General features: G+C 47.1%; 1 long non-coding RNA gene across 3 annotated transcripts in view; it reads left to right on the forward strand.

Annotated features, from left to right (window-relative positions):
- LOC143786035 (uncharacterized) overlaps positions 1 to 14,728 on the forward strand; it is a 98,240-nt gene that overhangs the window by 24,133 nt on the left and 59,379 nt on the right. For all 3 annotated transcript variants that reach the window (XR_013218217.1, XR_013218216.1, XR_013218215.1), the window contains exon 2: positions 7,591 to 7,686. This is a non-coding gene — a long non-coding RNA (uncharacterized LOC143786035). The remainder of the gene's footprint in view (positions 1 to 7,590; positions 7,687 to 14,728) is intronic.

Genomic DNA, 14,728 nt, shown 5'->3' on the forward strand with positions numbered 1-14,728 from the left:
TCACTAAGAAGATGAACATTAGTTTGCCCCCAGATGTGGGACTATTGCAATACATGGAATCATAAGAAATTAAAAGGGTATTCCTATGATATACCATCACTTAAAGGAGATGTCTTGCCATGAATATGTATTTATCTGCTGTAAATGCCGCTTTTCTCCAGAATTCGTTCTTTTTCTTGTGTTCCTGCGCCTCTCCAATCCTGAGATATGGCTCCTTCTTCCCTGTATGCAAATTTAGTTGTGTTATCAAAGCGGGCGTGGCCCTTAACTGTTCCCTGTGGGCGTGTTGTTGACTACCACACCCAGGGAAGAAGAGGCCGTATCTCTGGAACGGAGAGGAGCAGGAAAAAAATAAAAACATTGCCGGATTCAGGAGGACAGCGGCATTTTACTAGGCAAAAAACAAACATCATTTTGACAAGTGACAGGTTTTCGTTAATAATCATTGGTAGTCTGATTCCTGATGCTGAGAATGATGGGACGCAGTTCTGCAGCCTCTTCATTGTTTTTGCTCTATGTAGCTTTATCCAAGTGATTGGGGGTCGCCTGCAGTGTCCTGTGCGGTTAGGTGGCCGGGAGCGCTGCTCTGCAGGTAAAGCCTGGGAAGAGAATGGTGATTCCATTATTGCCAAGAGTCCTGAAGTCCTCCGGATCGTCTTGATTTATTTTTTTTTTCTTTTTTAATAACAGCCCTGGCATAATTAGTCTGTCCAAGGTGAGAAAGATTTGCAAGAGTTGTAAACCTCACCCATAAGTGGGAAATCCTGCTCGGTTTGGGATGGAAGTTTGGAAAATGTCTGTCTACGTACAGCAATGTTGGCAAGTTTGAGGTCATATAGATGGGGGTCCCAGAGGTCAGACTGGGATGGGGCGCCCCAGTAATGTTTCTGGATTATCCACTTCTGTGACTGCGGCTCCATTAGTCCCATGATGCCGCTGAGCAGGTCGCAGGAAGATGAAATCTCTCCTCCAGATATTAATGAGCGGCCATGAAAGCTGCAACGTCCCCGTGTCACCGGCTTCTCGCAGAATAGTAACAAGTTTACATTTTATGTCTCTCTCTATATGTAGAATTATGTATCGCAGTTTTCAGGCCGTAACCTGAAGTCGTCTTGTGGGAGGCTGAAAAGTTATAAGACGAATAAAGAAGATGGCTGAAATCTGCGGTGCTGAAAGTAACAGCCTCAGCTTCCCGTCGGGTCGTTCGTTCCTCGCTGCTTCAGAATTTGAAGAAGGGGTAATCAATGGGAAATAGGAGACAGGATTTGAAAAAACAAACACTTCCCCAAATAAACGCGCTCATACCCACAGATTGGGTGCAGTGTTACATGTACTGGGTGCAGCTGTAATGTCAGACACAGCCATGGAGTGGCGCTACTTCTGGATGAAATCCACTGCAATTTTTTTTTATTTAGCAGCAGTTGTTCCCATCTGGTCACCAGTGGTCTAAACCTTATTGTGTTCAGCTTAGTGTAGCTTGCACTATAGCATTAAGGCGGCAGTCATGTACTGGTGTGCATTGTAGGTGTGGCTATGTACTGGTGTGCATTGTAGGTGTGGTCATGTACTGGTGTGCATTGTAGGTGTGGCTATGTACTGGTGTGCATTGTAGGTGTGGCCATGTACTGGTGTGCATTGTAGGAGCGGCCATGTACTTTTGTGCATTGTAGGAGCGGCCATGTACTTTTGTGCATTGTAGGAGCGGCCATGTACTTTTGTGCATTGTAGGAGCGGCCATGTACTTTTGTGCATTGTAGGAGCGGCCATGTACTGGTGTGCATTGTAGGAGCGGCCATGTACTGGTGTGCATTGTAGGCGTGACCATATACTGGTGTGCATTGTAGGTGTGGTCATATACTGGTGTGCATTGTAGGCGTGACCATATACTGGTGTGCATTGTAGGTGTGGTCATATACTGGTGTGCATTGAAGGCGTGGCCATGTACTGGTGTGCCTTGTAGGCGTGACCATGTACTGGTGTGCACTGTAGGTGTGGCCATGTACTGGTGTGCATTGTAGGCGTGGATATATACTGGTGTGCATTGTAGGAGCGGCCATGTACTGGTGTGCATTGTAGGTGTGGCCATGTACTGGTGTGCATTGTAGGAGCGGCCATGTACTGGTGTGCATTGTAGGTGTGGCCATGTACTGGTGTGCATTGTAGGAGCGGCCATGTACTGGTGTGCATTGTAGGTGTGGCCATGTACTGGTGTGCATTGTAGGTGTGGCCATGTACTGGTGTGCATTGTAGGTGTGGCCATGTACTGGTGTGCATTGTAGGAGCGGCCATGTACTGGTGTGCATTGTAGGAGCGGCCATGTACGGGTGTGCATTGTAGGCGTGACCATATACGGGTGTGCATTGTAGGTGTGGCCATGTACTGGTGTGCATTGTAGGTGTGACCATATACGGGTGTGCATTGTAGGTGCGGCCATGTACTGGTGTGCATTGTAAGAGCGGCCATGTACAGGTGTGCATTGTAGGCGTGACCATATACAGGTGTGCATTGTAGGTGTGGCCATGTACTGGTGTGCATTGTAGGTGTGGCCATGTACTGGTGTGCATTGTAGGTGTGGCCATGTACTGGTGTGCATTGTAGGTGTGGCCATGTACTGGTGTGCATTGTAGGTGCGGCCATGTACAGGTGTGCATTGTAGGTGTGGCCATGTACTGGTGTGCATTGTGGGAGAGGCCATGTACAGGTGTGCATTGTAGGAGCGGCCATGTACTGGTGTGCATTGTAGGCGTGACCATATACAGGTGTGCATTGTAGGTGTGGCCAGGTACTGGTGTGCAATATAGGTGTGTACTTGCAGTGTATTAAAATGCCCTTTTTGGTTGTCTTACTGGCATTCAGGAATCTGAGAAAGCTGGGTGACAGCTGATGTGTTGGGGCATTGGTCATTTTACTGGCATTCAGGAGTGTAGGAAATCTGGGTGACAGCCCTTGCAGGATCTTTGTGGAGGATATACAGGATATAATATATTAGTGTAGGAGCGGCCTGATAACCGCAGGTAGAGCTCTTGGGTCAGATATTGTGGTTGTCATCAGGAGCAATGTAAATGTAAGAATTGGGTAATGCCGGGACATTTTTGGGGGTTATTCTTTGATATTTCGGCGGATCGCTCTGCACCAGAGACTGCGCAGGATCCGATGTCCCCTCAGGCAGCAGACATCATCTGCTACGTACCGGGGGCCGGTATATGGGTTTATCCACCAGCAGCCGCCTGCAGTCCGAGCACAATCCGCCTCGTGTGGGGTTGTAAATATTTTATTCTGCTCTTGTAGGATTCACAGACTGTAGTGTAACATATGGGGGAAGAAGGAGAGAACAGCAGCCGCCTCCGGCAGAAAGTCTCTGCGCCCCTAGTGCGCGTCATGTGGGGGTTTCTCTGGGCTGAAGACTCCGGCTACATCACTTTGGGGGTTACAAGGGTTTTTTTTTTGTTAATTATTAAAGAGGCTTCCCCATCTCCGACATATATACTGTAGTATATCCACAGGACGTAGGGACCCCACAGTACAGATGATGGGGGTCTTCTGATTCGCCTGGTGAGACAAGTGTCTGACTCTGTTCACTTCTGTGGGCGTTTTGGGGGTCTCTGGTTCACTTGCTTCCACATAAATGGTAGCTGAGCCATAAATGTCCAAGGTGAGATATGAGAATAAGTCTTTAATGGATTCTGCTGTACACTGGGCAGGTGGGGATATACATTGGGGTGTTTGGGAGATCTGTCATCTGGACACACTGAATTTGCTTTATTCAAAGGAGTTACAGTGCCTTGCGAAAGTATTCGGCCCCCTGGAACTTTTCAACCTTTTCCCACATATCCTGCTTCAAACATAAAGATACCAAATGTAAATTTTTGGTGAAGAATCAACAACAAGTGGAACACAATTGTGAAGTTGAGTGAAATTTATTGGTTATTTTACATTTTTGTGGAAATTCAAAAACTGAAGAGTGGGGCGTGCAATATTATTCGTCACCTGTAACTTAATACTTTGTTGCGCCACCTTTTGCTGCGATTACAAGTCGCTTGGGGTTTGTCTCTATCAGTTTTGTACATCAAGAGACTGAAATTCTCGCCCATTCTTCCTTGGCAAACAGCTCGAGCTCAGTGAGGTTTGATGGAGATCGTTTGTGAACAGCAGTTTTCAGCTCTTTCCACAGATTCTCCATTGGATTGAGGTCTGGACTGTGACTTGGCCATTCTAACACCTGGATACGTTTATTTGTGAACCATTCCATTGTAGATTTTGCTTTATGTTTGGGATCATTGTCTTGTTGGAAGACAAATCTCCGTCCCAGTCTCAGGTCTTTTGCAGACTTTAACAGGTTTTCTTCAAGAATGGTCCTGTATTTGGCTCCATCTATCTTCCCATCAATTTTAACCATCTTCCCTCTCCCTGCTGAAGAAAAGCAGGCCCAAACCATGATGCTGCCACCACCATGTTTGACAGTGGGGATGGTGTGTTCAGGGTGATGAGCTGTGTTGCCTTTACACCAAACATATCGCTTGGCATTGTTGCCAAAAAGTTTGATTTTGGTTTCATCTGACCAGAGCACCTTCTTCACATGTTTGGTGTCTCCCAGGTGGCTTGTTGCAAACTTTAAATGACACTTTTTATGGATATCTTTGAGAAATGGCTTTCTTCTTGCCACTCTTCCATAAAGGCCAGATTTGTGCAGTGTACGACTGATTGTTGTCCTATGGACAGACTGTCCCACCTCAGCTGTAGATCTCTGCAGTTCATCCAGAGTGATCATGGGCCTCTTGGCTGCATCTCTGATCAGTCTTCTCCTTGTTTGAGATGAAAGTTTAGAGGGACGGCCGGGTCTTGGTAGATTTGCAGTGGTATGATGCTCCTTCCATTTCAATATCGCTTGCACAGTTCTCCTTGGGAAGTTTTGGAAATCATTTTGTATTCAAATCCGGCTTTAAACTTCTCCACAACAGTATCACGGACCTGCCTGTTGTGTTCCTTGGTCTTCATGATGCTCTCTGTGCTTCACACAGAACCCTGAGACTATCACAGAGCAGGTGCATTTATACGGAGACTTGATTACACACAGGTGGATTATATTTATCATCATTAGGCATTTAGGACAACACTGGATTATTCCGAGATCCACAATGAACTTCTGGAGGGAGTTTGCTGCACTGAAAGTAAAGAGGCCGAATAATATTGCACGCCCCACTTTTCAGTTTTTGAATTTCCACAAAAATGTAAAATAACCAATAAATTTTGTTCAACTTCAAAATTGTGTTCCACTTGTTGTTGATTCTTCACCAAAAATTTACATTTGGTATCTTTGTTTGAAGCATGATATGTGGGAAAAGGTTGAAAAGTTCCAGAGGACCGAATACTTTCGCAAGGCACTGTAGAAAGGTCTTTTGACAAGATATTTCCAGCATCCTCCTTTTGTTATCATCCCCTGTGATCAGACATGGAAATGTCTGTTTCCCTACAGCGCCCCCAAAGGAGAAGGAAAGCATTACACAAATACCATTAAAATAAAGTGACTGTCAATTTAATGTGGGACAGGACACGAGCGAGAGCTGTTCTTGTTACCTTTCTCTCCTACGTTGAGGATCTATACAGAGGACCACTACTATTATGTTATGCACCTGTTCCTAATCCGTTCTTTGCTTCCCTCACCCCGGTCCGCTAAACTCTGTTGTGCTGTACAGTAGGCTGTGCCGGTGGCCCGGAGTGATCCCGTATGATCACCTGCCTGGGCCTATATGAGGCCTCCCAAGGCACACATTGGGGCTTGATAATTATTAAGACTTCACTGTTAGACTCTGGCTTGACCAGCTCAGCTACTCTCTGCAGTCTCCAGGACATCTTCCACCTGCTTGGCTGTGGTATCCTGGGCATCTCCAGCCTGCAAGCGAATTACAGCATCCCACCTACTTGCTGGTGGTCTCCTGGACATCTCCAACTTGCCAGTGCTTTCCTGCATCCCACATGATTGCCTATGGTCTCCTGGATGCCTTCCACCTCCAGCGGTTACAGCATCCCTCCTGCTTGCTAGTGGTCTCCTGGACATCGCCCGCCCGCCTGCGTTTTCCTGTCTAACTGCGGTTCCAGTCCCTGAGCTGTTCATGTTCCTCGTGCCCCTCCTAGCTGCTGCACAGACCCCCATGGCCGTGTGCTCACCTGGACCTTGGGCTTGGAGGAACCACCTCTTCTGGTGAACCTAACATAATAAAGGGGGTGTCCACCCCTGAAAACCTTTTCAGGAAGCCCTCCCTGTAGATTGCCAGATTCTAACAGCGTGTAACGTGCACACCACTAAGATTTGGCTCCACTTGGCGATTTGCTCCCGGCAAGTAGAGGAGAATCCTAGTGTGCACATTACCCACCGTTAGGATTCAGCAAACTGTAGAGTCTAACACGGGATGGACAACCCCTTTAGCCTGAACGTCCTAATGGGATACAAGAAAATGTGTGTTCCCCATGAAGCATCCAATATACTTATGCCCCCAATTCATCAAAGCTGTTGATGTTCTTGCCTGTACTGATGAGGGGCGTGCTGGAGTCAGACGCACCTGTTTCTTTGTGTGGCACGCCTCTTGATGAATTCGGCACATGTGCCGGGTGTCGTTCGCCTCCGTGCCCCTCACCATAAACCTTACTATAGTCGGGGACTGGACAATTAGGCTCGGCACCGCTCTTCATGAGTTACACAAGTTGTGGCATCACTCCGCCGTCCCTGGCATGGAAATGGCCAAACTACACGTTGCACAAAAAAACCCCCAAAACCCGATTTTTCGACGCAATTTACGTCATCTGGCGTAATCGCTTTGATTTGGTACTAGAATCCCTCCATTTCCAATATCTCTGCTTGCTGCCCTTGAGTGGACTCCATCATTTAGCTGCGGGCGCCCGTACAGCACGGACCGCTGCTGCCGTACACCACATGCAAATGCTTTAATTAGCGCTTTATTCTATAAAAGCAAAGTACTCCCAGCACAGGGGTACCTCTGAGAATAACCAGAATCCCAAAAATGAGAGCAAGTAGGTGACCCCTGAATTAATAAGGGAGTCTGACCAATATAATTAAAGGGTGGCTTCTCTCTAGTTATTGCGCGGCCGTATCAGGCTCCACGACGCGCGTCCGCCATCAGTAAGTGACGTCTCTTTGCACGCGGAGACTGATGCGTCTCTCAAGATTAGATCTAACAGCCTCGGTTTTGCTCAATTAGCTTCTTTCCATTCAATCTTTCTTCCAGGGATAATATTTATTGTGGATGATGGAGTCGTGGATCCGTCGTACACAATATCGTGCGGTTACACGTAGCCCCCCTATCTGCTCAGCCGCTGACTAATCTCCGCTGCTGCCCCCTAAATACAAGCTGCTCCTTAATACCGCTATTACAGAGCTAAAAATGTAAAGTGCGGGGTCACAGCAGACAGCGAGAGGGTCATTAATCACCCCTTTCTTGGCTGTCATACCGAGCTGCAGAAAGCGGCGCAGAATTCATCAATAAGTGGATAATTGTATTTTTTTTTTTGTTTAGAAATTTGTTTTTGGCAATCTTCGAGCGGCTCGTCCAGACTTTAATAAATTTCCCCGTACAGGTGGATCTGCGCACAACTCGCCTATTGGATAGAAGGGACAATGAGGAATGAAGGAGCACGAAAATAAAATATGAAGCGACATCGTGAAGATCTAAGGTTTGATTTTTTTTTCTGCAGTTTTTAGTTTAATATAAGTCACAGTTTACTGGAGAATTGTTAGAGGTTACATAGACTTGTGGAACCATATTATTAAATTGTTTTATAGACTGTACACGCCACACAGAATTATTTTTGTTTATTTTGTGCAAAAAATAAACACTTTTTTAAAAAATAATCTTAATTTTTTTTCTACCATTTTTTGCTTCTGTAGACAAGCTTTTTTTTTTTTTTTATCTATCTGAGAAAGATGCGAATCTGTGTTCTTGGTTCTGACGTTTCTCCATTCTCTTAGTGTTATAAGAGAAAAAAGGGTGTAGATGAGAAAAAAAAAAAGTACATGGAGAATAAATATTCCCAGGATAGAAGCAGCACTGATATATGAGCTAATGAATACCTCAGCACCCTGTATAGACACAAACCTCACATACAGCTTAACTGAATAAGACATACATATAAACCTCACATCCAGCCTATATTACTGGGAGACAGACCTCACCTCCAGTCTATATTACTGGGAGAGACACACAGACCTCACATCCAGCCTATATTACTGGGAGAGACACGCAGATCTCACATCCAGCCTATATTACTGGGAGAGAGACAGATCTCACCTCCAGCCTATATTACTAGGAGAGAGACAGATCTCACCTCCAGCCTATATTACTGGGAGAGACACAGACCTCACATCCAGCCTATATTACTGAGAGGGACACACAGACCTCACATCCAGCCTATATTACTGGGAGAGACACACGGACCTCACATCCAGCCTATATTACTAGGAGAGACACACAGACCTCACATCCAGCGTATATTACTGGGAGTGACACACAGACCTCACATCCAGCCTATATTACTGGGAGACACAGACCTCACCTCCAGCCTATATTACTGGGACAGAAACAGACCTCACATCCAACCTATATTACTGGGAGAGACACACAGATCTCACATCCAGCCTATATTACTGGGAGAGACACACAGATCTCACATCCAGCCTATATTACTGGGACAGACACACAGACCTTACATCCAGCCTATATTACTGGGATACACAGACCTCACATCCAGCCTATATTACTGGGAGAGACACAGACCTCACCTCCAGCCTATATTACTGGGAGAGACACAGACCTCACATCCAGCCTATATTACTGGGAGAGACACAGACCTCACATCCAGCCTATATTACTGGGATACACAGACCTCACCTCCAGCCTATATTACTGGTAGAGACACAGATCTCACATCCAGCCGATATTACTGGGAGAGACACAGACCTCACATCCAGACTAAATTACTGGGACAGAAACAGACCTCACATCCAGCCTATATTACTGGTAGAGACACACACAAATCTCACATCCAGCCTATATTACTGGGAGAGACACACAGACCTCACATCCAGCCTATATTACTGGGAGAGACACACAGACCTCACATCCAGCCTATATTACTGGGAGAGACACACAGACCTCACATCCAGCCTATATTACTGGGAGAGACACACAGACCTCACATCCAGCCTATATTACTGGGAGAGACACACAGACCTCACATCCAGCCTATATTACTAGAAGAGACACAGAGCTCACCTCCAGCCTATATTACTGGGAGAGACACACAGAGCTCACATCCAGCCTATATTACTAGGAGAGAAACAGACCTCATATCCAGCCTATATTACTGGGAGACACAGACCTCACCTCCAGCCTATATTACTGGGAGAGACACACAGATCTCACATCCAGCCTATATTACTAGGAGAGAGACAGATCTCACCTCCAGCCTATATTACTAGGAGAGAGACAGATCTCACCTCCAGCCTATATTACTGGGAGAGACACAGACCTCACATCCAGCCTATATTACTGGGAGAGACACAGACCTCACATCCAGACTATATTACTGGGAGACACACAGACCTCACATCCAGACTATATTACTGGGAGACACACACAGACCTCACATCCAGCCTATATTACTGGGAGAGACACAGACCTCACATCCAGCCTATATTACTGGGAGAGACACACAGACCTCACATCCAGCCTATATTACTGGGAGAGACACAGACCTCACATCCAGCCTATATTACTGGGAGAGACACACAGACCTCACATCCAGCCTATATTACTGGGAGAGACACAGACCTCACATCCAGCCTATATTACTGGGAGAGACACAGACCTCACATCCAGCCTATATTACTGGGAGAGACACAGACCTCACATCCAGACTATATTACTGGGAGAGACACAGACCTCACATCCAGACTATATTACTGGGAGAGACACAGACCTCACATCCAGACTATATTACTGGGAGAGACTATTACAAGAAAAATACCTGCAACTTGCATCAGGCTGTAAACTGCATATGGGGGGGTCTGCAAATGTATGAAGGAATGAAGATTGCAGGCTGAAACTTGTGCAATGTAATTAACTATAGATTATCACTAACATACCGTAGGCAAAAATAATTTTGCCCATGTTCCCCAGTTATTTTTTGACCTCTTAAATTAATGGAAATATTTTATGAAAATGGAAATCACTCTAAAGTAAAAATAAAAAAAAGTACACTTTACCCCCCCAAAATCCAGAAATAGTGATAATACAGTAAAAATGCATTTTATTTTGCATACAGTGTGTAAAACAAACCCACACATTAGATGTACGGAAGAACTAGTTCAACAGGTTACTTAGTAATGTATGAAATGTGAGCACTATAAAAATAATTGCCAAGTCTTTTTTTTTTTTTTTAAGTATAAACTTTAAAAAAGAAAATTTGTATAAATTTTGCAGTAATTTATAAGAACTCTTAAAAACATTGCCAAAAAGTAATAAAAATCCTCACACATAAAACAGCAAGTCAGGCTTTTCCCTGTAGCAGCAGATGTACAGGAGGGTCTTTTACTTACTATGCAACTGAGTTCTGCTATTATGTATGAACCGCCTTTATGTACAGAATCCTGATAGTCATGAAGGGTATAAAATAGAAAAACACTTCTTTAAACATTGGAGATCGTTGGAAATCAAAAGCTGTGTATTCCTTCTTTTCTTTTTCGTTAATATCTGTAAATTGATTTCCAGGAACATTTAAGATGGAGCTAGTTCTTTTCTAGCACTAAGAGAAGGGGGAAGGCTTGGCTATTAAGATAAGCAAGTCAGCCAGCCCCATTCTTGGTCAAATCTGTGTGCACAGAACAAGGAGTCTGCTTGGCCAGTAACACGGAGAGTCAGCCAGCCCCTTCTTGGTCACATTTGCTGTATGCACAGAACAGGGAGCCTGCTTAGCTAGTAACACGAGCAGTCAGCCAGCCCCCTTCACACATAACTTGGATAACGTGCGGACACAAAGTTTTTCTTATATCGAGACGTGAATGCGGAAAACTGAATATTGAGCATTTTTATAATAGAAGCGTATACAAACTCATGCTGCATATAACGTGAGGTCCATTTTAAGAGTCTATGATGCTGCCGCCGCCGCCGTCTTCTGATGTCATCCCTTGAGATTCGCCATCATGAGGAAGCCAGTCGTCTCCTGCAGCCGTTACTTTGTACAGGGGACAGATGTTGCTGTCATATCACTTAGTCTGCGCCTCTCAGAAGACGAGGCAGCTCGTAACCTCTGCGAGGAACGTGATGGTGTACAATACGGCTGCTGGTTATATAGATCGCGCTTCACATGCGACTTTGTTATTACAGGGTTGGGCTCCTCCCGGGGGCCCCGATTACGGTGCGCAGAACTAATTGTTACTGGCATCTGACTTTTTGGAGTAATTTCCATTGATGTCAGTAGATTTTTATCTTGTCTTTAGTAAATTTTGCTGGTCTCAAAGCTACAGCCCTCCAGGTGTGACTAAACTGCAGGCCTCCAGGTGTGACTAAACCACAGCCCTCCAGGTGTGACTAAACCACAGCCCTCCAGGTGTGACTAAACCGCAGCCCTCCAGGTGTGACTAAACCGCTGCCCTCCAGGTGTGACTAAACCGCTGCCCTCCAGGTGTGACTAAACCGCTGCCCTCCAGGTGTGACTAAGCCGCAGCCCTCTAGGTGTGACTAAGCCGCAGCCCTCCAGGTGTGACTAAGCCGCAGCCCTCCAGGTGTGACTAAGCCGCAGCCCTCCAGGTGTGACTAAGCCGCAGCCCTCCAGGTGTGACTAAGCCGCAGCCCTCCAGGTGTGACTAAGCCGCAGCCCTCCAGGTGTGACTAAGCCGCAGCCCTCCAGGTGTGACTAAGCCGCAGCCCTCCAGGTGTGACTAAGCCGCAGCCCTCCAGGTGTGACTAAGCCGCAGCCCTCCAGGTGTGACTAAGCCACAGCCCTCCAGGTGTGACTAAGCCACAGCCCTCCAGGTGTGACTAAGCCACAGCCCTCCAGGTGTGACTAAGCCACAGCCCTCCAGGTGTGACTAAGCCACAGCCCTCCAGGTGTGACTAAGCCACAGCCCTCCAGGTGTGACTAAGCCACAGCCCTCCAGGTGTGACTAAGCCACAGCCCTCCAGGTGTGACTAAACCACAGCCCTCCACGTATTACTAAACCGCAGCCCTCCAGGTGTGACCTAAACCACAGCCCTCCAGGTGTGACCTAAACTACAGCCCTCCAGGTGTGACTAAACTACAGCCCTCCAGGTGTGACTAAACCACAGCTCAGTCTCCATATCTCCAGGCTGCTTTATGTCGGTGAATGAAAACAAACCAAGAAACTGATCCAGATCTTTAGTTACAGGTGAGGCTTGCTTCACTTCTGTCTGGTCCAGACTGACACAATGTATCAGTCCTCATTCTATATAACAATCTATCAGCATTGAGAGAATGTGCTGTGTAAACAGGATATGATTCTGGAAGGTCTACTATGACTGTAGACTCTTAAGGGGTTATCTACTTTCAGGAAAGCGGATCCCAAACACTCTTAAATACCTTAAAATAACCCTCCCCAGGCCAGCGCCGGCCCCCTGACCGTGCTCAGGTCTGTGTTTTGGCTGCAGCGGTGATGTCACAACACACACCACCGCTGTACCCAATCGCTGAGCTAAGCGGCTGTGCCGAGGTAGGCGTCCGGAGCTAGCAACTATGAGGAGTTGTCGACATGACATTACTGCTGCAGCTGAGATCTGAGCAGCGGAGAGGAACCAGTGCAGGACCCAGGCAGGGTGAGTACATTCTCTGTTATTACAGGTATTTTAGGGCCTTTGTTTTCAGGAAGGCTGGACTTGCTGAAAATGAAGGAATCAAAATTGATTTCCGAATCGCCAACAATCTTAAATTACGGAGACGACACGTGGTTGATAGCAACAAGCGTAGATGGAATGAAGGACGTATTACTGATGGTCAGGATGGAAAGCTTGTTCATGGGACTCCTGCTCAACACAAAGAAGACAGATACTGACCACTGCCCGCCACGACCAGGACACATTTGAGATGGACGGCGACGAACTGGAAGTTGTAAAGGAGTTCAACCTACTCGGATCAACGATCACTCAAGATGCAGCGACGACACCGGAAGTCAATAAGTGAATAGTTATGGGCAAATCAGCAATTAAGTCACTGGACGAGGTCTTCAAATCAAGGAACATTTCACTGGCGACGAAGACGCGGCTCGTACATACTCTGATCTTTTCTGTAGTAACATGGATGTGACACCTGGACGATAAAGAATAGTGATGAGCGAATATACTCATTACTCGAGATTTCTCGAGCACGCTCAGGGGTCCTCCGAGTATTTTTTAGTGCTGGGAAATTTAGTTTTCCAGGACGTCCCTACTGACAGCACATTGGAGGACGTCCTCCTCCTCCTTCCAGGGACAGGAAACACACGAGAGTTTAAATATCCGGCTCCACCCTCTAATCCTCAGTGTTTTTTCCTGTCCCTGCATGGAGGGACACACGTAGAGAAGCAGCAGCTTACCGAGCTCAGGGGGATCGAGCGGTCCTCCAATCCTTCCCCCTGTCAAGCGGCTCAGGGTCGAAACTCCCCGGAGGGGAGTCCCTCTACCCCAGAGGCCCGGAGCGGGACGATGCTCCGGGAGTGAACCGCTCCCCCCGTTGGGGGGGCTCTCGGTTCAGGACGCGGCGGCGATCCAGGCAGCCTCCATCCGGCAGAACGCGCGGTCAGGAGACGCTACAGCCAGTCGGCACTTCCGGGTTCTGGGGAGCCGCGTCACTTCCGGTCTCAGGAGCCGGTGAAACGTCACTTCCGGTGGCGTTCTATGAACGGGGAACAGACGCTCCAGACTGGAGAACGCTGTCAGAGCGGTCGCTTCTGCGTTAGCGTCCAGCACCTGCATCAGGAGTGGTACCGTCTGCATCTGGAACCGGCTATGGAGGACAGAAACGACGAGGAAGGGGTAAGCCTGCCCTGGGCAGTATACCCTTTTGTACTATCTAAGCTCCTCGCTCCCTCTAGCCTATTACTCCCTATCTTATACCGTTTAGGATAAGGGAAACCCCGCTGCTCCCCCTGCCACGACTAAAAAATCTGGGAAGGCCACAATGAAGAGCATCAGATGTCCTGTATGCCATATTAAACTCCCAGACTCCCATGGCAAGACGCTCTGTGCCACCTGTACGTCTAAAGTTATGAACGACGAGCAGTCATCAATGTTCTCCGAGATGAGATCCCTTATACGGGAAGAGGTGCAGGCTTCTATATCTAGCCTTTCGCATTCTCGGTCTACCAGTCACATAACTGGTCGCAAGCGCGCCAGGAAGGAGGAAGTCCAGGGGGAGCCAGAATATTCTTCTGACAAAGGTTCCGAACTTAGGGATTCACTATCAGAAGAGGAAGGTGAAATTCCCGTAGAAAACCAGGACATAGCCAGGAAGTATCTCTTCCAGTCTGAGGAGACAGACGAACTTGTCCAGGCTGTTAGGAATACGATGCAGATCGAGGATACTGCTAAACCACAGTCCAGGCAGGACTTGATGTTCGGGGGACTCGTGGCACGAAACCTGACTGTGTTTCCCATTAGTGATCATATCAAGGCTATGGTCATAGAAGAATGGAAGGAGGCCGAGCGCCGATTAGTGCTTTCTCGTG

The sequence above is a fragment of the Ranitomeya variabilis genome, chromosome 7 (genome assembly GCF_051348905.1).
Source record: "Ranitomeya variabilis isolate aRanVar5 chromosome 7, aRanVar5.hap1, whole genome shotgun sequence".
Classification (NCBI taxonomy): domain Eukaryota; kingdom Metazoa; phylum Chordata; class Amphibia; order Anura; family Dendrobatidae; genus Ranitomeya; species Ranitomeya variabilis.